At 32.1% G+C, this 27,428-nt stretch overlaps 1 protein-coding gene across 10 annotated transcripts in view; it reads right to left on the bottom strand.

Moving 5' to 3' along the window:
• LOC107066989 (discs large 1) overlaps positions 1–27,428 on the bottom strand; it is a 419,075-nt gene that overhangs the window by 391,433 nt on the left and 214 nt on the right. For 9 of the 10 annotated variants that reach the window (XM_015322083.2, XM_015322090.2, XM_015322092.2 and 6 more), the window contains exon 1: positions 25,879–26,022. The gene's annotated coding sequence lies outside the window, so the exon portion shown is untranslated. Of the gene's footprint in view, positions 1–25,878; positions 27,110–27,428 lie in introns of those variants that run through there. The other variant, XM_015322081.2, reaches the window with a different exon arrangement.

Below are 27,428 nucleotides of genomic sequence, written 5' to 3'. Positions count from 1 at the left end.
TTTTTTTCTACCTCTATAAGTCTGTCTTCCTATATGTAATATAAATTATAATTTTATGAACATTTTTAATGCTATCCATTATTTATGAATGTTCAATTTTCCACAGTTCTTTATACCTATAGTTCGTTATACGAAAGTGCATAAATGAATAATACTAAAAAAAAAAAAAATAATGATACCGATCGACTTTACGATATTATCGATCACCATGAAAAGAGTAATGCATATCACGTTTAATCGATAATCAATTAAATTCTTTAAATAGAAATGATATTCTTTTCACGGTTTGTTCCTTTTAACGAAAAACGTACTTGAAAAGTACTTAAGTAACTAACTCCACCCATATTACATTACCCACCTTAGCCAGAGAAAACTCGTATTAAGTCGGTAAGTTACGGGAACCGAATTCCAAGCTCGATTCATCTTCTTGAATTGCAGTACGGCCTTAAATCTAAGTGAAAAACCGCCCTCCTCGATCTTTCTTTTTTCCATTCTTTTTTCTTTTTTTTCTATTTCCCTTTTTCTCTTTCACTTGTTCAATCCTGATTCCTTTAGATAAAAATTCATCATCCAGCTAACATCCGGGAAAAATTAAGTCGTTATTTTATTTTATCTCGTGACAATTGAACTAATGTTCTTTCCCAAAATTTTTTTCTTCTTTTTATTTCTTTTTTTTTCTTTTCTTTTCTTTTCTTTTCTTTTCTTTTCTTTTCTTTTCTTTTCTTTTCTTTTATATAAAAATATATCTGGAAATAATGAATCCTTTTTTAAACGAGATTACATAAGAAAACGTGATAGAATATATCATTCCTAACTAGAATTTCTTTTGATCCACGAACATTAACGATCAAATCCCTCTTCTAGTCCGTACATACGTCCATCCATCTCTTTATTTCTCTCTTTATATCTAGACATTATTGTTGCAAACGTTGCAAATAGCTTGAGAGAACGTACGTAGATAGGCTTCGGTATTAACAAGATTTGCCTGGGTCACGTACAACCTACAAATCTCATTGCGAACGAGAGATTTATGTTATAATTTATTCATGATTGCGATTACGTTGATGTACAATAAAATATATATACGTATGTACATATGTATGCATGCATGCATGCATGTATGTATATATGTATTTATGTATGTATAAACATACGCAACGTTGACAATATTTTAACTCAATTATATAAACGTTTCTATTTCATTTATTTATACAACCAAGTAAATAAGTACGATTAATGTATATCCTTCGTTTGTATCTTCTCACATTCTCGTATAAATCGATGGAGCAAGCGCATTTCTCGTTCAAACTCATAGTCAACGTTGTTTCAAACACGCTGCTAATGAATATTCCAAAGGCTTTCAGAAATACGTGGTTTAATCCACCTCGGTATGATCGGATTAAGCTGCTGGCTTTTATGCACGTGCTTATTACTAATGGCAACGATACTACCAATAGTCCGAGTACTAGCCCATAGATATGCAATAATTATAAACAACGTTAACGTTGAATTAGAGATATCGAAGGGAGAATCTTAATCGTTGTGAAACCCATGGTAACACATGAGAAACGACTCAATTCCAGCATATATAACTACGAAGAAAACTGGCCAAGTTTAACGAGTCCCGTATATTTTCCCCAAGAACTGACAAAATTCAAAGAGAAAAAAGAAAAGAAAGAGAAACAAGGAAATAGAGAGAAAGAGAAAGAGAGATAGATAAATGTTTGAATCGGATTAGAATAATCAGATTTCTGGTTAGTACGAGAAATTCAGGGAACTTTCAAACATCGAAATCTCTGTCGAACCTTACAAACTTTCGAACAATGATGCTGGATTCGTAACTTGGAACCCTTTTCTCGGTTATACTCCTAAGGGATTGATCTAACTTTTGTTTCCTTTTTCTTTCTTTCTTCCTTCCTTTCTTTTTTTCGACAAGTTAAAAAGATAGAAAATAAAGAAAGAGAAAGAGAGAATTTTTTTAAAGGACAGAATTTGCATTAGAGAAAAATTCATGAGACGAACTAACCTACCGAACGTTCGTATCATACGTAGAAAAGTAGAAACGAACGAAGGAACGAACGTGGACGAGCTTGGAATTAAGTAGATACAAGGGAAAAGGGGAAGGTGGGAGGGAGCAAAGTAGCAAAAGGAGCAAATAAGAGGGATGTCAGTTTGCCATAGCAAAACGAGGGTGTGTGTTCTCTTTTGATACGTATAGTGAATGTATCGTTGGATACGATCCAAATGTTAGCAACGAACGTTACAGAGAAAAGGATAGGTACATACATAGATGATTTCAAAGAAGGCGGGGTATTATTCACCCCACCCCCTCCTCATTCTCCACCGCCACCACCTCTTCCTTCCTCTCCTACTCCTCCTTCTTCACCACTATCTCTTCGACCGCTTTTGCCAGACCGATAATCGGGTCGTTGTAGAATTGATATACATGTGTAGCAAACGTAAATCAGGAATTTGATTCACGGCCAAGATTTCAACGGATAAAGGAGGATACTCGCTTGCACAAGTTCCTTCTTTCACGTCCTTGCTTCTTCGGTCGTAGTGATAAATTCGAATGGTTGTAGAACAACCCACCACGTACAAATACCTTACTTCTTTTTCTTCTCTTATTCCTTTTTTCCTTGTCACTTCTATTTCTCTCTGTTTCTCTTTTTTTCTTTTTTCTGGGTATTTTTTTTTGTTATCTTTCCTTGTGTTTCCACTCGGCGAACACGCATTATAGAAAAGGACACTCGAAGTGAATTCACAATTCATATTGATTTCGAAAGGTATTAAATGTTCGATAGAAAAATGTTGGTTCTTTTAAGAAGAAGTAGAAGTAGAAGAAGAAGAAGAAAAAGAAAATGAACAAAATTGCTAGATTCACTATTAAACCCCTCTGTAACCCAATTCGAGTTTAAAATAAAAAATATTTTCCCGACAAAAGTAATTTATACTTTTAAATTCCTATTTTTATAATTTATTTATTTTGTTTATTAATGGGATACACTCATTGATACAAAAATTTACAAAAATAAAAAAGAAAAAGGAACAGATATAATATAAAATTTATATCATATTTAGCTTAAAAAACTTTTATAAAATAAAAAATACCACAATATTCTCAAGTATAAAACATATTTTATTAAAAAATAATAAATTTATATTAACCAAGATTAAAATGAAACAATATTTCAGGTGAAAGTAATTCCTTTTTTTTTAGATTTTTATGTTTAAAATATAAAATTTGTATCATAATTAATTTGAAAATTTTTATTAAATGAAACATTTGAAAAAAAAAGTCTAACGTTACAATTTGATTATATTATAATTTTATAATGACAAAATAATTATGATTTAAAACGAAAAGAAGAACAAAATGAAAAAAAAAACGAATACAGAAGTATACGTATATACGGTATTATATTTAAGCGTGTAATTTCAAAATTACATAACGCTGTAGAGAAATTTAAAAAAGAAAATTAGTAAAAGTCTCGGGGGTTGCTGTTTGAGAGAAGACTATGACAATTGGATCAACCTTTCCTATCTTCCGTCGAGCTCATTTACTTCTTAATTACAAGAAATTTCATTTTACGACAAGAAACTGAGGAGAGAAAGAGAGAGGCAGAGAGAGAGAGAGAAAAAGCAAGAAAAAAAAGAAAAAGAATACAAAAATAAAATAAAAAGAAAAATTATAGTCGACATATTCTCTATGGTAAAGCGTAAAAACATTCGTTATGTTCTTGTAAAAGTAAGTACGTAATAATCTTCTTGTTTTAAGTTCATTATTCCTACTCTCATCGTCTTCGAATTGGTAGTGCACCTTCAGACATTTTAATTATGTTCCGTTTACTCGAGGTCAACGAGTCATACCTTCTTCCCTTCCTTCCTTCATTCCTTCTTTCCTTCCTTCCACTCTTTCTCTTTCAACGATAAAATGTAAATGAATTTACATAAATATACGAGTAATATACTGACAATGAAATCAAAAAGAAAAAGGATTGATAGATAGAAAGAAAGAAAAAGAGAGAGAGAGAGAAAATCAATCAATAGATAAATAATCGATGGCAATACTCGAAGTAACTTATTGGTCTTCCAATCCCAAACAATGTTAATTAAATTTTTAATTACCTTTAGCTAGCGTCGCTCGTGTAAATTCTCTACCGTGCGAATAGACCGAGCGCGAAATGACAAGAAGGACGATTTAATATTCAAACGTTTTCTCTCTTTCTCTCTCTCTTTCTCTGTCATTCGCCATTTCGAGTTTCGTTTAATGAAAATATTAAAAAAGAAAAGAAAGAAACGGGAGGGGAAAAAAAGGAAAAAGAAAAAACAAAGATAAACATGAAAGGATAAATTAAAAAAGCGACTTTATACGACGATATACTTTTTTCTACACGTTTTTTTGATCGTATAATAACCAAATAAATATTATATATATATATATTTGCTTGCACATTCGTAACCTATGTGCAACACCCCATTGCATTCGAAATATCTACGTAATATTGCAAATCTCTGATATTCAATTTTATCGGATTAATTTTATCCGTTGAATTTTATTATTGGATTTGATCATATACATATATACATATATATATATATATATATATATATATATATGTAATATAGATATAGGAAGAGAAATCATTAAATAATTCTCACAGAAGCCACGGGATTCGATATAAATTTCCCTCACCCCCTTTCCCCCTTTTTCATCGTCGAGAAAATTTATGTTTAAAATAAGAAATATTATTCGAGAGGAGTTAGACGTAATTGTTCGGATACGCATCATTAAATTCAATATCCGTTATAATTCTTACAATTTACCGAGTAATCATCTCGCCCCTTCCTATGAAGTATATCGATTCTCTCTCACTCTCCATGCCTATTTCTGATTCTCCCTTTCTCATTCGTTCATTAACAGCCGAGATTTGATAGCCGCTTTATACCACGATTTACAGCAGCATCGTTTCGAATAACGTGAATCGATGATTCGATACGCGTGCAAGGTAACGGATAAAGGAGTATAACTCACATAAATGCGAATGCAAGCATAGAGAGGGAGAGAGAGAGAGAGAGAAAGTGATAAATTCGTTGGGTTTTACACTACGAATCTTCCTAGTCGCGTACAAATGTCCTTTCCTATTCTCGCATCCTGCCACGTATCCTTCATCATCCTTTGCCTTTACCAATCGCGATTTATATATGACGTATATAAAATATCTTTTTTTTTTTTTTTAAGAAAATCTAGACAGAATCCGGAAAATGTAATCCCTATTTTTCATTCCCTTTTCTGTCCAACCAAATGGTAAGTTACTAAAAAAGTATATAAAAAATAATAAAGGACATACGGGAGATCGGGATTAAAGTGAATTAAAAGAAAAAACAAAGAGAGAAAGAAAGAAAAAGTCTCATGAAATCGGACTCGAAAAGGGGGTCATGCTAATTTGAATTCTACCCCTGTAAGCACCATCCTCAAACTTTCATCTCATTCTCTCAATTTCTCTTTCATTCTCTTTCTACGCGAAAGATGATGGCCAAGGATGGAAAGGTACGGAGACAATTAATTAGTAGCAATGCTGCTGAAATGCTCACTGTGCAACCTTAACAACCTTAACAGAGTCGATTTTCCTTCTCTTTCATTATCATGAAATTTTCTACAAAGCGAATAAAGAAAGGTGTAAAGAGCATTGATAGTATTAAAAAAAAAATAATAAAATAATTACTATATTTCAACGTTGTCAAACGTTGACTTTATACCTAATTGAAACACAAAGCTTATATAATAGTTTTTAACAAAAAAAAATTATATTATAGTTTTTAAACAAATCAGAAATACATATAGTATTATTATTTCAATAATAAATTTAAATTTACAACAAAAGAAAAAAAAAGGCAGGAAAAAGAAACCCAACATTTGCAGTATTTTATTTAATTTAGAAATATATTTTTTTCTCCGATTTAATTTTATAATTGTAAAATAATCACATCCATTGAAATACTCGTAAATTGAAATAATATAATAAAAGAATTATAATAAAATAATATTAAAATTAATAAGGAAATTTTGCGAACACTTATAAATGTAATGATAAGTTTTCGATGTTAATATTAATGATTAATTTTTATTTTATTTTTTTCTTTCAATTAACAAATAGAATTGCGTTTATATAAAAGATATCGAACGAGCTTGGTCGTTTCTTTCTGAAACATTTGATCAGGTTTATCCTGAACCGAGTATAACGACGTCGGAAACTTTCCCTCTTGCATCACGTACCTCGTAACTCGGACAAGTAACTTGGTTATGATGCCATCGGAGAGAGAGAGCCGTCCATCGAAGATCGATATTTCTAGTCGGTGAAGTTTTATACAAGTGTGAAAAACTTGGCAAATCCAATCGAACAGGAAAACATAGTCGATGATACCTTTCTTTCTCGTGTAACGAAAGATAGATGATTCGATATGAATGACCTTTATAATCTAAATATAAGCGAAGAAAAGAATAAGATAGAAAATATTTCTAGATAAATCTAGACTTCCCATGTCAAAATTGATTCAATTTATTTCAAATAATTGACAAATAAATAAATATATTCATATTAAACGAAATTCTATTAAAAAAAAAAAAAGAAAAAATAATAACGCAATATATATGTTAGAACTGATAATTAAATATTCTTCTAGACCTTAGTTTAACAGGAAATGATTAGTTTTGGATAGGAATTCGATATATGAACTCTATCGGAAAATCAAAACTTTGAATACATATATACATCGTGTACATCGTGCAGTTCTCATCCTGTTTGCGTATGATATAAGAGTTCATTCTGCGGAGTTTGGAAGCTCAATTATCTCGAATCAACATGATAGTCAGTTGAACATTAAACTAAACAACAACCTAAACCTACTTGCTATGTTCTTACCTTTAACTAAGAAGAAAATCATTAATTCTTGGATAGAGATACGATGTATTAACATTAAATTGGAAAATTAAAATTTACGATATTCTTCGTTATTGTTAATTTTTATTTATATCATACACACACACACACACACATCTTGTTTGGGAATGACATGAGTTAATATTACATAGTGCAGTAGCACGATTATCCCAAGTCATCCTTTCTGACGTTTACTATTTCTCGCCAAAATATCATCTCGCATTAACCGCCATCTCCATATCGTTCTCTCTAGGCAACCTCGTCAACTTCCACGCCAATAGATGCAACACATTTGAACACGATTCAGCAGCTATGTACCTGTTAGGCAGTTTCATCAGTGGCATCGTTCGTTCGAACGAGCAACGCGCTTGAACCGATCCATCCCTCGCAGGACATCCGTTATCGTCAGACCGAACAGTTTGAACAGATATAAATGCATACTGGTATATATCCCAACGTAGGCAACGTGTCTCGTCTCTAAAGTGCGAAATACCTCTGGGAATATTTTTACCTATGTCCACTACTCCCCTTGTTACATGTAAACACGTCTCCATTATAACCGTATAGAATCCTATAATCCGATCCAATCAGAAAATTGTTTTCATCGATGATTTCTATTTCTTCAATTTTTATTCATAATTCTTATTCTTTTATTTTATTAATTAAATATTATTATATTTATATATTTATTAATTAATATTATTATATAAACATAAATAGAAGAAGAAAAAATAAAATGTTTATTTTAATATTCGCATTTTATTTATTCGAACTTTTCATATTTTTATTTTCAATATTTTTTAATAAATTAGAAAAAATATGTGAAAATGTTTTATTAAATGTTTCTAGAGCAATTATGGAAAGCCACAAATCTTTCGCTTTCAATTTCCAGTTAATCGAAATGTTTAATAAGTCAATGTGAAAGATTTTGTTCCAGAAAACATATCGAGAAATTGTTAAAAAAAAAGAAGAAAAAAAAACCCAGAAAAGCAAAAGTAGAACTTTAAGTATCCGAACGGTCCTCCTCCTTAAGTGCTTCCGTATTTTTATCAATAATTCAACGACACATGGTTTCGTTTACGTGAGATACATTTTCTAGGATATAAAAACCAAACCAAAACCAAACGAAAACCACGATCAATCGATACCTAAGTACCCTTCTTTCGTTTCATTTCTTGTGTGATTTCTACTTACACAATTTTTCTCTCTCTTTTTCTTTCTCTTTTTCTTTTGATAATGTTTTCTTGACGATACAAAATTCGATTTTACGATAAACAAAGAAAAAGACTCGTTGATATGGAAACTTCTGCTTCTTTTTATTCCTCCTCCCCCTCCACCTGCATGCTTTCATACATATGAAATTATCAAACCAGGAATGCCCTTCGGACATGCGGAGATGGTGCGTTGTAATGAAATTTGCATAACACATGACCAGCACGAAATCGTATAACGTGTTGTATCGACGAATTCGATTTGGTTACACCGAATAAAACGAAAAAGAAAAATAACAAAAATAGAAAGAGAAAAAAAGAAAAAAGAAAAAAAAAGAAAATACGGTGTAGGTACTTGTGTGTATACTTGCTGGCTTCAATGGTGAGGTCACGAGAGGTCACGAGAGTTTCTACAAACAAAACTAGAAAAGCAGTATCCCTTTACGCTTGAACCTACGAATCTCTCTGTCAATGTGAATTTACTAGACTGAAAGGAGATAAATCGTTTCTCGTGTGAACAATGAATGAAGGGAAGTCACAAAATTCAACACGAAAAAAATGTCTCCCCTGTTAAAATAAATCTATCCTAGACATGTCAAATTTATCCTCCCCCTTTCTCCCCGCTACATCGGCTCCAGAGCAACCACTTCTTCTTCATCCCTTTTACCCCCTTACTTTCTTCCTTCCTTCTCTTCTTCTTGTCTTTCATTTATTTTCTTTTCTTTTTATTTTTATTTATATTTTAATCTCTTTACTCAGTACGATGTACGAGAAAAAAAATAAAAAAGAAAAATCGGAAGAATTTAAAAGGAAATAAATTTTATTCGATACTACAATGGTCCCATTTTTTATCGTTTGTTATTTTTTATTCAGGTAAGCTATATACTTCCGTTGTTCGGGTATAATGATCGAAGAAGATATCATTATCTTTAACGATACCGGACAAAGACTGAAAAATAATCTTCAAGACGCGACACGACGTTGTTGTTGACGAAGGTCTTGAGCGGTAATTTTTTGTCGATTCAATTTTTTCTTATTTTTTACGTTATTCAACAGATTTTCTTTTATTTAACAATTTAACATATTTTAATACTGTCATACGTTTTTATTTGTTGATTTTTTTTCTCTTTTTTTTCTTTACACTCTTTGACTTTAACGATATTTGTAATATTTATTATTCAACATTCTTCATCTCAACATTATTCACATTATTGTTTAAAATTTTAAAATAATTACAAACTGTATTTTTAGAAACTTCATAATGCCAATTAATAATAATAATAATTCTAGAAACTAAAGAAGACATCGATTTTATTTGTATATTAATATAAGTAAAACCCAATGTTTCATTATATAATACGTAATATTTAATTAACAATTGAACGTAAAAGAAAAAAAGTATTCCTTATATTTTTCAACGAAAGATAATATCAATATTTTATTATTCAGATAAAGATCTTGTCGCATGGTATTGAATAACAATTTGCGTAAAAATCAAGTCAATATTTTTATTATCTTTCCAAGAAAGAGAGAGAACAATATGTATAAGATTTTATTTATACTATCTCATATATATATATATACATATATTTACCTGTAAATTCATGGAGGAGACAAAACGACGGCATGGACAAACATAAATATCGTCGAGCTGCCATAAAGTTTACTTTATTTTGCCAACTTTCGAAAGAACTGTACACGCTGAGGAGTAAAAGGTCGTGAGAAAGAAGACAAAGAAACGAGGAAGTGGAATACCACTACTACTACGACTACTACTACTATTGCTGTTGCTGGTTTCAACACAGTGACAGAAAAAAATACAAAAAAAAAAAAGTAAAAAGGCAAAGTGAACGAGCGACATCTTCCTCTCGGTTTCTTTTACGCGTTCTGTTGTAACTGAGAAGAATGAAAAGGAAGAAGAAAATGAAGGAGCCAAGAGGAAGACAAGTAGAAGATGAAGTAGAAATAGAAGAAGAAGAAGAAAAACAAACAGAACAAAAGTAAAAGAAATGATACAGGAAATAAGATACCGAAGGAAACCCAGAACACAGATTCGTTCGATAAGATACATCGAAGTTACTCAAGAATGAACTGTCTTAAAACGAACTTCACTACTTCGGAAAATTTCCTTTCGAAAATCTATTGAAAAGTAGAAATCAAGATTGATTACTATCACCGATATACCGTTAATTAACTTTCCTATTCTTTCTTCTTTCCATTGGTTTCATCCCTATCTATACAGACAAAAAAAATATTCGATGTTTTTTTATTCTTTTTTCATTTCTTAACTTTTCGACTCTAAAAAAAAAAGAAACAAGACAATCTTTCATCGAAAATTTTTTTTTAATTTCTACGAATACCGTAAAAATAAATAAATAATTTTTTAAGTAGGAAATTGACGAAGTAACAACACCGAACAAGTAATTATTATTTGAATTTTAATAATATTCTATAATATTTACATTTTGTACAATCAAATATTACCCACATTCCAGTTTTAAAAAGTTGATCGATAATATCTTATAATTACATTATGTATTAAATTTATTTCAAAATTTTCAAACGCAATTAGTAATTATTATTTAAATAAGAAATCTAATTTACGTTGAAATATATGAGTATCCTCGAGTTCATATATCTCGCTAGAATTTATATGAACCTTGACAAGAGATAGAGAGAGAAAGAGAATTAAGAGAATGAGAAGGGAAAGAAGAAAGAGATGGGGGAAGAGAACAAGTGCATCGTTTCGAAGTAATTACGACTAGAAGAGCGAAAGGTCACGTAGCCAAGCGGTAACACTAAAATTTCGATCATCCTAGAAGAGGATACGTTGCAGAGTAGGGTCAACCAAAGCCATGTGTTTCAAATGGAACTGACTCTGGAGACACAAGGACTGTGGTTGCATACGAAATCTCTATGGAGTCTATAGGTATATATGTCTAATCGACAGATGCAAGGATCGTTCTAGTTTCTCATTTTATATGTATATTTTATATACATGTATTTGTACCGTGTCTATGTATTATTGTATGAACGTAGAAAGACGAAGACAACGATGAGTATGATTATAATTAAGACCAAGGACAACGATAGCGGCGATTTCTCTATTCCACGATATCGTGAAACGCGTGATATTCTAATTTCATTGACCCAAGGGTACGAGAAGATAGGAATACGTTCAAGCAAACAATAGGATTTGTAATCCGACTTCGAGAAACCTGTTAATACTCTCCAATAAAGCTTGATGATCTGTTTAAGAACTATTTTAAACGAACTATTTTACTTATCTATAATCATTAGAATTGTATTTAACATATCGAGATGATGATAATAATGTTAAAGAATTTTTAAATTAATTAAGATTTAGATTAACCGATACGCGTCGTCTGTACGAAATAACGTGTTTACTATTGTATTTGTAAATGAATAATCTCATTAAATTTATTATATCATTAGATTCATAAATATTTGATTGGCAAATAATTAATATCAGAATTTTTAATACAAATTGAAGTAAAAATCTTTAATAGATTATTTCAAAAATCGATTATTCTTTTTCGAGATTTTCAATGGCTAACTTATTCATAGTAAAAAAGTTCCTAAGTTCGTAATTATATGGTTTTAAAAAAAGAGAAAAGAAAAGAAAAAAAATTCTTTTAAATAACGAAATTAAAATAACGAAAGAAGTCAAAGAAGAAATTTTCTAAAGGTGACATCTAGTTTTTTATTTTTTTTATTTTCTATCCTTGAAATGAGAAATGTCAAAAGGGAGGATGTACATGATCCTTATTAAATCCTGTGAGATGGAGAAATCGTTTTGGCATCGTGGAACGATAACAACAAGAAGCAGAGGGGCATACCATTCTCGAAGTTCCCTATCGAATTGTTGGCACACGATCACGTTGAGAGAGAGGTATCGTACTTATCGGTAAACTTATCGGCATGCATTGTTCTTGCTAAAACCGGAAAATTCATTAACGACTATCGGGCGTGAGCTCTAACATAAAGGGGTACAATATCTTTCCCGATGAGTTATTGGGTTTATCTATGGAAAATACGTTAAATATAATATCCATTGAATTTTGTTCCTGAGTTTAACCACGAAAATTCTTTACAAAGAGATCCCCTTGAATGATTCCACTTCATTAACTTCCTTGCTCTAGTTTTATAATGGTATTGAATAAATATTTAATAATAACCAATAAAACGTTAGAGAAATGTTATATTTATGATAAAAATTAAATAGTCTAATAGTTCCATAGGTACGATGTAAAAAGAAAAACATTGAACAAAAAAAAATTTGTCGCATAAATTGTTAGAAATATTTTATGTATTGGTTTGCCAAAAAACGTTCATACCAATGTTATACATATATATATATATATATATATATATTTATTATATATAAATAAACATTTTTAAACTTTTTTGGACGAACTAATTTATAATAAAAAAAAAACAAAAAGAAGAAAAAATGTAGTATATATATATATATTTTTTTTTTTTTTATAGTAAATAGATAAAGCCCGGGATATGGACTTTAATAATTTTCTATCGAAGGAAAAATGGATGAAGAATTTATATAGTGCTATAGGATAGATCCTTTTTCTCACGGGAAATGAAAATACCTTATTCCAGGGTGGTAGGACGGACGCGGCATTTTTCGTGCTTCCCATTATTTCCCCTTTTGCTTTTCCACGAGGTTTTCCCCTTGAGAAACATAGACCTCAAGCGCGTCGAAGCGCATCCCGAGATCTCTACCGATCGCTTCTCAAAAACGATTTACTGTTTATTTGGAAAGTGCAGTTTTAAACGAATCCAATCTCACGTCCAATCCTCATCAATCCCAAAACAAAGAAAAGAAAACAAATTCTAATCGGATATACTTATTTACCAATGTAGTTCAACTCAAAAGTACGATGAAACCGAGTATAAAACGATGTTTACGAATGAGATCGTCAGATGTATGTCAATTGGTCAAATACAAAAAATCTATACTCTCTATACTGTAATCAAACGTAAGTTTATCTTACTAATTAATCGTTGAGAAAAGCCAATGCAAATGGATAAAGAATAATTTTCAAAAAATATTAATTCAATGGAAATAAACGAGATTCGTATTACTCTCTATAAACAGTATTTTAATTTTAGATTATAAAGAGAAAAAAAATGTAATATTTAATCTTTAAACCAACGAATAAAAATTAACTAAGATTAATGAAGAAAAATTTTCATAGATATTATTATGACGGTAAATTTACGTTAGATGAAAAAAATATATTAAAATTATTAAAAAGAAATTATATGAATATATTCATTACGTAACTTTAAAGTCATACAGGGTTAACGAGTAATGGACTACAACACTAAACTACGAACTATCGTTTAACTCTCTCTCTCTCCTTCTCTCTCTCTCTCTCTCTTTCTCTCTCTCTCTTTTAAACACAGACTGTAAGCACGAAGCTCTCGTCAAAGTAACACGAGACACGAGAAGATACTCGAGGAGCAAGTTAGTGGTCGCTCTCAGGATTCCAATTGGAATATTTACTAAGGTGATTAAGGATAGTGAACGGTGAGTGTATAAAGGGGTGGGGCAAGGGGGTTAGTTGGTTGGTCGAGAGATTCGAGAAAGACGATGTGAATACGTGCGTGCGTGTACACTTACTACTTATGTAAGTACGACAAGCGGGCAAACGAGAAAGCACAAGATTGTGTATGTGTTCGTCGTCGTCGTATATGCGGGACACCAATTTACCGTATCATGGTGAGGATAAATGCCTGTGGGCACTACGTACGAGGATAACCCCACAAGATGGGGGTCGAATTACAATGAGATAGGGTCGTCTTCGTCCTCGTCCTCGTCATTGTTGTCGTTGTCGTCAACGTTCATCTAACACCCCAATACTGTGCCAACCCTCTTCGTGTCCTACTGTACACGCTACTAAAGCTCAATCTATGGTCCATCTGCAGTTTCAAGGAACGATAGAACACGTACATGTCTCTCTTTCTCTCTCTCTCTCTCTCTCTCTCTCTCTCTCTCTCTCTCTCTCTCTGTTGCTGTTCATAATTTATAACCTTATTTTTATTTCTTGCACGATCTATTTTTGTCTTCATCTTATCGTACGTTCATTATTTTACTATTATATTTTCTATTATTTTGATTAATTACAAGAAGTCATTATTAGATTTATATTTACGAGTTTTAGGGGGTCAATTCATTTTACGATCGTATAACTAATAATTCTTATTATTTGTCTGCATTGCAAACCAATATTATCTTTCGGAAAATTTTAAATTATTTTAATAAACAAAGGTATACAATAAAAGAAATATCATAAAACTATGACAATTACATTTAATAACCTAATATAGAAACATCAAACCTTAGGGAGGATATCTTATTTTACTTTGCTATTTATTTTTTTTAATTCTGAATATATATCATCTTCGTTATTTATTTTTTTATGGGAAAACATTTATAGAACGAAGTTGTACTATGTAAATGATAATCGCTCAACACTTTTTGTTTTGTTTATTATAGCTTGTCATAAAATACAAATATAAAACGAAATATAAAACAAAAATAGTAGCGAGCAGGAAATTCTCAAAAAGAAATAACCTTGGGAGAGAAATAATTTTTTCCGTTACATGTGGGCTCGTTCAAATGCTCTATAACGCTGTCCTAAAAAGTTTTGCCTGTAATAACATAAATAAGGAAGAAATTTACGTGTTTCAATTAAAATACCCCGTCACCATCACCCTCCCACCCTTGAATCCTATAGGTAGCATCCATGGCAACACGTTGGTAGTATTCCGAGTAAAATCGAAGAGGTAGAGGAGCTGTTATCTATACGTAGGTCTAAGAGAAAATTAATTAATGACGGTGTGTCCCAACGTTCCTGTCTCCAGGATCGTAGGTCGGCTCGCTCGGTCAACCATTATATACGCAAGCCAAATTACTCTTCATTCGTTAAATACACTTGAAAATTAATTGCCTTTCGGGCGTAATGATTAATCCGCTATGCGTTTCGATGGCTTTTATATCGTCGACGAGCTGTAGCTAGGAATAAGTGATATTCATTCGTTGCACACAGTGTGTGTGTGAAGGTTAGCACCAAACGAAATTCTGCTTGTAAAATAAATTACTTTTGCATCTATCAACCGGGTGGTAGGTATACCACCCGGGTAACATCGTGCAATGCGTAATTTTTCACTTTTAGTGAATTAATTTGCACGCGATTAAATATTAAAAAAATAAAAATTGTGTAAAAAGAAAAAAGAAGAGAAAAATCGAATAAAATCAAAATAAAGAGATTAAAAACAAACGAAACAAGGAGAGAAAATCATTTTGCTCTCTTTCTTTCTCACTCATTCATTCTTCCTTTCTTTTTTTTTCTACTTCTTTCATGCGAATTATTTCATCGGTCTTTTCTTTTACGTGGCACAAAAATCGAGTAGTTATTCTTGGCTCGTTGAGAAGTCAAAACGTAAATCATCCAAGTACTCGAGTTCACCCTCGAGCCCCTTTATTCTGGTACTATCCGAACCTAAAGCGAGCTCTAGTTTCCATGTAGAATTAAGAGAACGGCCTGGTGACGATAATGGCGGTATAATGTACCTTAAACTTTCCACGTTAAGTGACCGCTGTTATCTGCCGGGATGCTCGACCTCCTGCAAGGCTTCCCTCACTTTCCCTACTCCCATTTTCCACCCACCTTCACCACCTCCATCACCACCACCATCACTACCACCATCACTACCACTACCAGCTCCCCCTTATCCTTTTTCTCTTCCTTTTACCTTGTTCGACCAACGAAAGCTCCCGGCTATTATATTTTGCCATTAGTCGCGCGGCAACCCCCTTCAAAATTTAATTAACCACGATAAAATCCTGGATTTCAGGACGCTTAGATGTGCACATATTCTCTCTCTTTCTCTCTCTCTCTCTCTCTCTCTCTCTCTCTCTCTATCTCTGTCTTTCATTCTGTCTACCGTCTACTTCATCCAAGAGACTCTTTTGTAATATTACACGTAAGAAAATATTTATTCTCTTTGGATAGTTTGAACGAGATAATTGGCACTCGACGTGTTACCATATAATTTATAAGATATTCTTATGTTAACTCGAGGTCAATGAAATAAATTTACATGCACTATAATATGTCGTTTGCAAAAATAATATTGCTGTTTTACGTATCGAATATTTTAATGATATAAGTATATACCTTAAATGTAGAATAAATGTTTAATTAGTATCATTATTAAAGTTTTTTCTGGAATATTTAAAATTATTTTCAAGTATATTCGTTGTAATAATAATTCTTTAATCTTTATTATCAATATTTCAAAGTAACATAGATCAAGATTTAAATGTTTAAAATTGACAATATTTAAAGAATGGAAACATTGGTATAAAGCCTAAAATCGGTTATATCAATTTCATCTTCTTTTTTTTAAATGGTAGTTTTACCGGATAAATGGTAACTAAAAAATAAAAAAAAATAAAGCCGGTACTAAATTTGAAATAGTAAAAACCACGATTATTATTTTCTTCGCCAAGCTAATAAATTCACGTTTGAATAAGGGATATTATAAGTCATATAATTCTTTATAAAAGCTTCCAACATTAATTATTTTCTTTCGATCCCTTTTTCTTTTCTTTTTAACCTATATCTCTACATATGTATACACACACCCCCACAAAAACACACATATATATGTATATATTCCACTTGCGAAAGAATTCCTTCTCGAATTTTACACTACCGCGTATAGGATGAAATGCAACCGGAAGAGAAATGTCTATCGAGCGGCTTTAACAATTACCTCGAAAGCCCGTCTTTCCATGGGGAAAAAGAGAAAAAGTTTTATGATTTTTTTATGAGGCCATCTTCCTACCCGATCTCTCTCCTTCTCTTTCTCTTTTCCTTTCTCTCTCGTACACAGTGATGTATGTTAACACAGTGCGTTCTGTTTTACGACGTCGTTAAACGTATGCCTATTGACGCAGACTCGGAACATTGGAGGAGTCTCAGAGGTAGCCTTCGTCGAATTTATATGATGGAAAGATATGAATGTATGAATAAGAATATTGCAATATCTCGTATATTATCGTGAGAAGATTTGAATAAATTACGCAAAGAAAAAAAAACGAGAAAAAAAAGGAATAAAAAGAAAAGAAAATATTCCATCTTTAATCTCTTACGTTTTCGTTCCTTCCATTTTGTTTTTCTTCTCCCTTGTGTGTACGTCTACTAACAATAATAATAAACTATATTTCTTTTTTTTCGCAAAACTTTTAATACATTAAACAAATAAAGAAAACCTGCGAAAAATTATTACACCAATAATCCCCTATTTTTTATTTTTCCTTTTTTCCCCTCCTCATTTATTTTTAGTTCTTTTCTCCTTTTCCTTCTACTACCTCTAGTCTTTTCTTTTATTTTATTTTTCTTTTTTTTTTTTTTTTTTTTTTTTTTTTTTACATAAAAATAAAAATTTGTTTTCACTCACAAAAAAGTTTACGTTGACGAAAGATAAGCATGTACACCGCGACGTAAATATAAATTCACGTTTTTAAACTGATTCGCATTAGAAAATGTGTAATTTTAACTACGAAGAAGAGTATTATTTTAGAGAATTTAACCATTCAGTATGAATTTCGTCACAGAGAACTTGATAATCTCGTATAGATAGGTACGTTTCAAACTGGACACAACGTAAATAGGAATAAATCGATTCCTGCGGCGAGTCGTGCGAAAAGACAAAAGAAAAGAGAGAGAGAGAGAGAGAGAGAAAAATAGAAAAAACAAAGAAGTAGAAAAACAAAAAAAATACAAATCGTTACCAATGCGACAGTCGATCTTGCGGTCTGTTCGAAAATCGAATGCATTGTCGTAGTGAGAGAGAAACATTGACAAAAAAAAAATAAAAAGAAATAAAAAATAAAAATAAAATAAAAATAAAATACACCTCGCAAAACATACTAACAAAAAACATAACAAAACAAAAAATAACACAGGTATTCTCGGCCAGTACGAATGATCAATATCACTTTTGTTTGTGTGACGAAAGAACGATAAGGGAAGAAATACAAATGGCCGCAGTAGACGAATGCGTGTGTAACAGAAATATGAGAAAAGGAAGAAAAGATAGGAGAAAAATTCCCTTTAAGAAACAAATAACTAAAAAGAAAAAAAGAAACGAAAAAATAAGAAAAGAAAGAAATAATAAATAAAAAAAATATAAAATAAAGGGAAGAATGAGAAGACAAGGAAGGAGAGAAAACTAAGATGCAAAAGGTCAAAGGTCGGATAAAAGAATGAAAAAGAGATAAATGCATATGATGTCGCGTACGTACATACTCTTGAGAAACGGTAAAACTCTTTTCTCTCTCGTACATACATATATATACATATACACGAATAAAAGTTGTCTCGTGCAAAGGAATTCACCGAACGAATGGTCGAAATTTCTAGACCCTTTTCGAAATGAAATATTACGAGAAAAGAAACATTAATCGTTTTTTATGCGTATACGCTTATGTGTATTATGCATATATTTACTGGAAACATTTACATTTACTATAAATAAAATTTATTGATTTTATCGTATACGCACGTTTTAATAGAAAAAGTAAGGAATTTTTAATTGAATATTTGTTTGTAATCGTAAGATCTCGATTAATAGATGTTACCCAACATTTTTCTGTGTGGTTCTCATTTGAGAAAAATATAGAAAGTCGATTTTCTTCCATACGAGGACGACTACGCAAACATTCATGTTTGTTCCAACCGGTTAAAGAAAGTAAGTAAAGTACTATTCTATTATATATTTCGAATATCTTTCGAGAATATAGGAGAGTAAGAATAGAGAAGTATGCAATGGAAATTTATTTCTTGTTGCTTGTGTTATTTACAAAAAAAAAAAAAAAAAAAAAAAACAAGAATAGAAAATAAGTAAAAAAAAGGAAAATTAGAAAAATTTACTCATATGATGTACTACGTAAAATTATACGCAATGAAATTTTTATTTCGTTTCATTAAAATTCAATATATAGTACAGAAATAGCGTATGAGAAAAATCTAATCATTTCGAGAAAAGTGTAGAAAAAAAATAGAAATAGAAAGGAAGAGAGATGTATATGATTCATTTTTAAATTAAAATTGAAATGTTATACGAACATGTATTCGTTCGTTAATGAAACGTTTAATATATAATATAATAATAATACAACGAATTATTAATAAAACAACAAAATACAAAACTCGTTGTAGTTCACGTACCTCACTCAATTACATTTTCTATAACGTTTCAACGATTACATTTTTTATGAAATTACTCCCAACTCGATGTGAAAAAGTTGAAAATAAAAAGAAAATAAAACAAAGAAAAATCTAGAAAAAAACCAATTTTAATCGTTATCAAGTATACGAAGAAGAAGAAACGCATGTAGGGAAAGTGAATCGTTCGAAATCGGAAACAACGGATGCGTAATTTACTACTTCTTGACAAATAACAGTCTAGTTATCTTGGAAGTATGTTAACGAACCTCCTAATTTCATTTAACTATCGCCAAGACACAAGATACGTTTCGAAGTATAAAAGATACTCGTAAATACTTGTACAGGTTGTTCCAAAAGACATATTTTCCCTTTCGACTTTACCAAATTGAAAAATTACTGTTTCTTTTGGCAAATATTTTAAATGGCGACATACTTTTTATTAACGTACATTGTAAGTAAAAAATTATTTCTTGAAACGAAACCCGAAATATTATAATTCTGTTTGATATAAAAATATTGATTTGTTCTTTTGAATGTGTTTTATTTTTTTTCGGGCAAATCGATTTTTGAGACACCCTGTATATGTAGATATAATAATATATCGTTTGACGTCAAGTGGTATCTTAACACAACTTAAACTTACGTTCAAAAGAAACACATATCCATTATTTTTCTTCCCTCCTTGGAGAATCTTCGAGAGCATATTTGCTATTTCATCCTGGGTAATGCTAATTTCATGCCGAATATGATATACATATATCCTCAAGTTGATACACGAATATTCCTGGTTGCTTACGATGATACCATGACGAAACGTGAGAATGAAAATTAATATACATTTCGAATGTTACATTTCGATCGATTACTTCCAAGCAAATATTGAAACAAATTTAATTCATAAAAACATACCGTAACAAATATGTTACAATTTTACGATAAAACTTGTATCGTATTTTTATATTTTTATATATTTATTTTTAATTACAATGAAATAAAATCATCTCGATGATACTACTGATTCGCGATAAAAATCTAATACAAAATTACACATATATCATGGGGACCGAAAAGTAATCAAAATTTTTCTTTGCTGACAAAAAACATTTACTTATTAAAGAAATTTTAAATGCCAATCAACAAAAAATTTTGTCATCATTTTCTAACACTCTTTGCCTTACGTAAGGGAAATTGTTCAATTCCCTTTTCAAAAAGACCTTTGATTTTTCATTGACACAAACTAAATGTGAGTGTACTCATCGAAGAAATTTTGATTACTTTTCGGTATTTCTAATATAATTATAAATATATTTTCTACAATAATATAATAATTGATAGAAAATGATAGATAGATGTTCGTAGTTGACGTTATAAAAGAAAGGAATGATTTCGTGGCCTCATCGTTAGATTGCGGTCGCGTTGACAGAGTTTCTCGCTAATGACCAATCAATAACAATATTAGGACAGATTTCCGTCATAAATTGCAACGATGCACGTGACTTGCTTGTGCACGATTGTGCAAGATTAAATGCTTCTATTTCTTCTCTCTCTCTCTCTCTCCCTCTCTCTCTCTCTCTCTTTCTCTCCTTCTTTCTCTCTATCTATCTCTTTCTTTTTTCCTTCTTTTCTCGATGGAAAACGTCCGCGGTTGTTCATTTGAAGAAAAAGATAAAAAGAAACGAACTAATGCGTCGCGTTCCGTATGGTTTTCCTTTCTCCTTTTTCCACGCGTTCTCCCCCTTCTCCTCCTCCTTCTTCACCTCCTTCACCTCCTTCTCTGACAAACTGCGGAGTTTTCGCACGAGCGGAAATATCGATTCGTAGAGCGTTGAAAAACGAGCCATAGCGAGGTAACGCATATGTATGTATTTCTCTCTCTCTCTCTCTCTCTCTTTCTCTTTCACTATTTCTCTCTTTTTCATACATATACATACACGTACGTATGCTACTAACATATACAGAGATATTTTCGAGGAGAAGAAGAAACATACCCCGTGCGATATTATACTACCTTTTCAAACGTCTCTCTCTCTCTCTCTCTCTCTCTCTCTCTTTCTTTCTTTCTTTCTTTCTCTTATTCTCTCTTTTTTTGCAACGAGTACAAAGCTATTAAAAATGACTGAAGTTGAGTAGCACCGAAGTCCGCTATATATGTATATATATAGAACTTCTCTCATACAAGCATACATATGTGTATATACTTGTATGCATATATATTTTTAATGTATGCGTGTGTATGTATGTGTTCATGTCGTTACTCGCAATTAACGAGTGTCCGCAAGCTAGTTGAAAATCGTATGGCCTTTATGGCGTTTCTTAACTAATTGAAAGAGGATGCATAGTTTCTTGCCCGATTCCAGAAAATAGAAAAGAAAAGAAAGATAGAGGAGAGAGAGAATAAAAAAGAAAGGAAAAAAGATATAAGGAAAAAAAAAGTCTTTTACTCTTTGAGGAAGATCGAGTTAAATTAGAAGTACGCGCGAGGCTATTGTAATCAGTCTCAAGATTCCTGTAAGAATAATTACAATCTTCTACCTTCTCTTTGGTTGAAACTCTACGGCGACGCACTGAAAAGTTCGAATTTGCAAATCTCCCCTTCTAGATCTTCTAGTCGCGTTACCCGTAAAATTTGTCGAGTTAACTTTGTAAATTTGTTCCTACCCATCGTTCAATTCTCTCTCTCTCTCTCTCTCTCTCTCTCTCTCTCTCTCTCTCTCTCTTTATCTTTTTCTCTCTTTCTTACTATTCTTTTTCGTTTCACGGTCGAGATTCCCCTCATCTCGGCCTGACAACCAAAGTGATAATAAGAAAGAAAAGAAGAAAGACGTTCAGAATAACGTGACAAAGTCGATTATGAAGCTCCTCGACAGACACGAAAGAGAGAGAGAGACTTTTCCTATCTTTTCTTTTTCCATTCTAGAAATGATAATGAAGGGCCATTAAAGTACCGTGATGCATACAAACGAATTTTTCCCAGTTTCTTTTCTTTTCTTTATAGGTATATATATATACCTATACCTTCAATCTTTTACTGACCACGACGATTATTCTCAATTCCTTACTCACGAATGAAAACGAACTATTACTCGTCACCGTCACCAATTTCAATTTCATTCTGATTTTATAATTAATTATTATATTCTCTTCCTCCTTTTTTTGGTATTTTTATTAATTATTATAAAACCCTTTTGGTAAATATCGTATAAATAAACTTTCGTAATTAACCAGTTAATTTCAAATGTTTCAACGATTGAGTACCGTAATCTCAATGAATAATATATATATATATATATATATATATATATATATTTTACGTTGTAACTTAGGAATTATACAGGATGAGCAAAAAGCATCAAGGTTCAACGTAGTTAGGTATTAATCGAACGGTTCGTCGTGTTCGCAACTCAATCGGCTGATGTACTTGGAAAGTACAAAGGACTGTTTGTAGAAACCTAAAGGAAAGGGAAACTGCCCGTCAGCGATTTGCATATTAGCGTAACGAGACTCCCCCCCTCTCTCTCTCTCTCTCTCTCTCTCTCTCTCTCTCTCTCTCTCTCTCAGTCATGTCAACTGGATCCGATTGCACGTTCAAGGCTACTGTTTGCCCAATAAAATTAATAATATTAATATATATATATATATTCTCTTTCATACATAGAATTATAGGCAGAAAGTACAATATGTATTTAACTATATGTATACATGTATATGTACATTTCTACCTGTTTAGAAAATCGACAAGCAAGAAACAGAGAAAATGAGACAATGCTGAAGTTGTTTACAGAATGAAAAAAAAGAAATAAAGGGTAATAGTGGTTGGAATAAAGGCAATCGACGTTGTACGAGATTAGAAATCTAAAGAGACAATGTTTTTATTTTGAACGTTTATACGGATTAACCAGTTAAAGCATTTTATTTTCTTGCTTTGGGAAAATAAAACAATAACAGAATTATCTCGAAGAATCGTTACATATGAATAACAATGAATAGAATCCAAAGAATAATAAATTTTTGGATATATCATTTATTCTCATTCTTTTTATCTATTTCTTTCTTTCTGTATCATTTTCGTTTATTCGATTTCTGAAATATATCGATGATCTCAAACAAGGAGAGGAAGATACGATGATCATGTAATGCATAGACGTTAGCTATCCTAGTTCAATAGGTAGGTCTGTTTGTCTAGTACTATCTATCTAGTAGTGCTTGTTCGATCATAGTGTGCTCGTTAACGATGGTATTGATTCGCTCACTTTCCCGCGAAACTGCATTGCCTCGAGCACGATTTTGACAGATCATATTGATACATATGTGATTAGATCGACTACTACTACTGTTACTACTACGTCGTTGGATATTGGCGTATAACGAGAGGAAGATTTTTTTCTTTTAAATTATTTTTCTCTTTACATAAACAAAAAGCATTAGAAAAGTATATGTACCAAGTAGTAAATCTTTAAAAACGTACGAAAATCCTTTAAAACCAATTTCTGTGACTTCTTTAATCGTGCTTTTAGATCGAACAAAATTCTTCCAATGTATTTGAAATAAAAAAGAAAAATAAAAAAAAATATCAAATACTTACCTTCCAATGACGATGATATTACGAACGTGAAAATAGTGAAAAGTAAAATATTCAAGAGAAAAGATAATATAGACGCGTGGGATAGAAAAAAAAAAGACAAAAAAGGGCCGTGTACTTGTTACAACCTTATTAAGTACTTCGACCCTCGACCGTCGACCTGTCGTCGTAGAAGTGAATAAAAGAAGCAACCCGCGACATCATTTTTACGAGCTGTGTGCTCGTTTCTCTTAACTTCCCCACTTTCTTTCTCTCCCTCTCTCATTTCTCTTTTTTTCTATATCGTAGAGTCGGCCACGTAATGTCTAGCATCAACTTTGCCAAACCGAGAGGGATGCGGTTTCGCGTTCATATATTTTCCATTCACTTTTACCACTACCACCAGCATCAACTCGATCATCCCCAGTCTCGGCAATAGTAACGCTGTAACCATCACCATAGTTACGTCGTTTTCTCTCTTTTCCTATCCATCAATCTATCTATCTATCTCTTTTCCTTTTTTTCTTTTCCCCGTTCTTTTCCTTTTTGTTTTATTGTTAACGTTCGCAATTTATTCGAGCAATTCGCGTCCTTCTGCGTGCTCGTCCATAAAAGTCGTAACACCAGGGCAATCGTGTCCAACGAATCGTTTTCGTCCGCTCGATCGCGTACACGACGAGAGAATTTCGAGGTAGCACGCGGAAATGCGCGAAAATACTTTTTCCTACGTGTGTGCATCGCGATCGATAGAAAACGACGACGGGAGGTACTCCTCCTTTTCCGTTCGATTCAATCGACATAGAAGGAACGAGAATGAGAGAGAATGAGAGAACGAGAGAGAGAGAGAGAGAGAAAGGACTGATGACAAATGAGAGAAAAGGGTTCCAGTGGAAATCGAAATTTGCTTTATTGGTGAACGCGCTTGCGATAACGGAGAACGATTTGTTGACTCGAAGGAAGCAAAGGTTAGATTAATGGATCGCTTGCTATTGAGGATGATAGAGATCGAAAGATTCGAAAGATGAAAAGAGAGAATGGGACAGAGGAGATAGTCTAAGAATCACCAGAAAACGTTTAATAGAGAAGAATCGAAGACAGTTGCAAAGAATTTGCTGAGAATTTCGGTTCGATAAACTCTACGACCTTTAACGTTCCCTGATTACGTCAGAGTTCCTTATTCGAGAAAAATGAAAAAAAAAAATTGAGGTACACAGGAATAACTGTGAGTAAGAAAAAAAAGAAAAAAGAAAGAGAGAAAGAGATGATGAACCTTAAATTCAACAAGATTACGATGCTCTATATATAAAATCTTTTTTCTTTTACTTCTGAATACTTCAAGAATGTGTGATCAAAAGGCTAGCTCAAATCCTCGATAAAGATCTTATATATCCAAACCCTTAGAAAAAAAGTCATACTTTCCATCACCATAACGCGGACTCACCCAAAAACTTTCGGCTATTCTGGACTTAGGTACTTTTACGATGTGCTCTCTTTAAAGGGTACAACGTGTTCGGAATCTTTACGATACGATAAGATCCACACGTTTAACGAGCAATACTTTTATCGAAAATTCAGCGATTTTTCGAAATATGAAACCTTTTGATAGATCGATTAACGGACTGAAATATATCAAAAAGCTTATCTTTTCGTATAATATTATTTTTAACACGCGAAATACGAGTGCCAGCATTATCGAAGTATTACTAGTTATATTACGACGTATCGTAATCGTCAAAATTATTACGTGGTACATTCGCCGTCTCGTAATTTACGTCAAAGGAAGAAAAATTCTCTTTTTATTTTTTTCCTCATTTTTTTTAGCTCCTTTTTTTCTCTTTTTACTTTATTTTTCATTTAAGGCTCCAACACACTTATTACGTTACCTTCGTTGGTTATCCAAGATGATTCCTATGGAAACACAGAAATCAAAATTTCTAATCACATTTCACTAAATTCAACCGCACAGTAAGATTGGCATTTCAACAAAAATAGAAAACGAATATATTATTTAGTCATATAGACAAAAAAAAATAAAGAAAGTGTAAACTACGTAGAACACTTTCTCGATCCGTTCATCCGTTCGATCGTCACACTCATTTTTCGATCTCAACACTCAAATTTTTCAACCTCATTGTTTCTCTTCTGATTCTTTTCGAAGTTTATTTCTCACTATTTTCTCGTAGAATCCTTTTCTCTTTCTCTCTCTTTGTCTGTCTGTCTATCTGTTTCTCACTTTCTCTCTCTTTGTTTCTATTTTCCCTTCTCACTCTCTCTCTCTCTCTCTCTCTCTCTCTCTCTCTCACTTGGCTTAAAACATCCTACGAAATTCACAGCTCTTCGATTATTCTCCACCGGGAATTAGCATTCGTGTGCGAATCCTGCACGCTCGTTTCCCGTTTAACGAGCGAACCCGAACGAAATATACGATGCGAGGAGCCCGTCGAACGCGAGCCGAATCCAATATGCAAAATAACACACTGCACAGTTTCCTGATCCCTGTATAAATCCAAATTGTTAATAGAACTCAAAAGGTAAGTAGGAGCTTTGAACTCTGAGCTCTAAACTTAACGTAACAAAAAATCAGTACATATATATATATAGTAACGCACATACATTATTACATATTACGTATTTTGTATATGTATATACGTATAAGTATTTATTCTTGTTAAAGTAACAGATTCGTACTCGATGATAAAGTAAATACACGCGTATTTTTCGTTTAATCCTTTTCGCATATGCGTTGTCTATCACAATATTCTTCTTTCTTTTTTTCTTTGTTTGTTTTCTTTTTTTTTTTTCTATACTTTAAACGACGCTTTTACTACAGATGGATGGAATACAGTCGTTCGAAACTCGTTTGGCACTATACCACGGAACCACCACCACAACTTACACTACTACTTCCTCAGAGATCCGTTTTTACGTCATCGAATCTCGTGACAACGATATATATACATATACATCTATATCGTTGGTGAGTAATGTAGTACACGTTAAATAATACATACACGAACAGCACGATGAGTTAAGGGAGGAAAAATAAAAGACGAGCTTTAAACAAAGCACTCTGTTAGTTTTTTTCTCTTTCTCTTTTTCTCTTCCTTTGAATCCCTTTTAAAAAACACGTCATATATATAGATCAAAAGAACGGTTAAAATCACATGTGGTTAAAGAAAGAAAAGATACAAATATACAAAATAAAAATTCCCTAAATAGTAAAAGAATAATAAAAGGTAAATGATTCACGCGGAAAAAAAGAGTTGACGATAAGGAAAAAAAAAGAAAAAGAAATTCTGTAAATCCAGCACCAAGCAAAATGTTATGAAACTTTATATCCCAACGTTATCATCCACAGCAAATACATCTAACCATCATAAATTCAAATCCAACACTTGACAACGCGTAACATGTCTATCTTGCGGATGAACAC

The sequence above is a fragment of the Polistes dominula genome, unplaced genomic scaffold (assembly GCF_049000335.1).
Source record: "Polistes dominula isolate Pdom_NZ unplaced genomic scaffold, Pdom_raw_medaka contig_37, whole genome shotgun sequence".
NCBI lineage: Eukaryota > Metazoa > Arthropoda > Insecta > Hymenoptera > Vespidae > Polistes > Polistes dominula.
This window is presented reverse-complemented; position numbering and strand designations above follow the sequence as displayed.